We start from the raw sequence: 264 nt of genomic DNA on the forward strand, positions 1-264 counted from the left end.
AAAATCTACATCAGCGGTTGCTGCAGCAACGCCACCCGAGCAGCAAACGTGCAGAAGCTCAGTAGAAAGAAGGCCCAGCAGCAGTTGCTGCAGTAGCAGCTGCAGCAGCTGCTGCTTCTGCTGAGCAGCTACAGCAGCAGCTGCAGCAGCTGCGCCCACGGGACTTCACTGGGGCGCCATCTTACATACTCAGAGGTTCTCGCTGCTGCTGCTGCTACTTGTCTTGCTGCTGCAGCAGCCTCTGCAGCAGCTGCTGCAGCAGCA

This window comes from Eimeria tenella, genomic scaffold (assembly GCF_000499545.2).
Source record: "Eimeria tenella Houghton genomic scaffold, Eth_scaff2820, whole genome shotgun sequence".
In the NCBI taxonomy this organism is placed as follows: Eukaryota; Apicomplexa; class Conoidasida; order Eucoccidiorida; family Eimeriidae; genus Eimeria; species Eimeria tenella.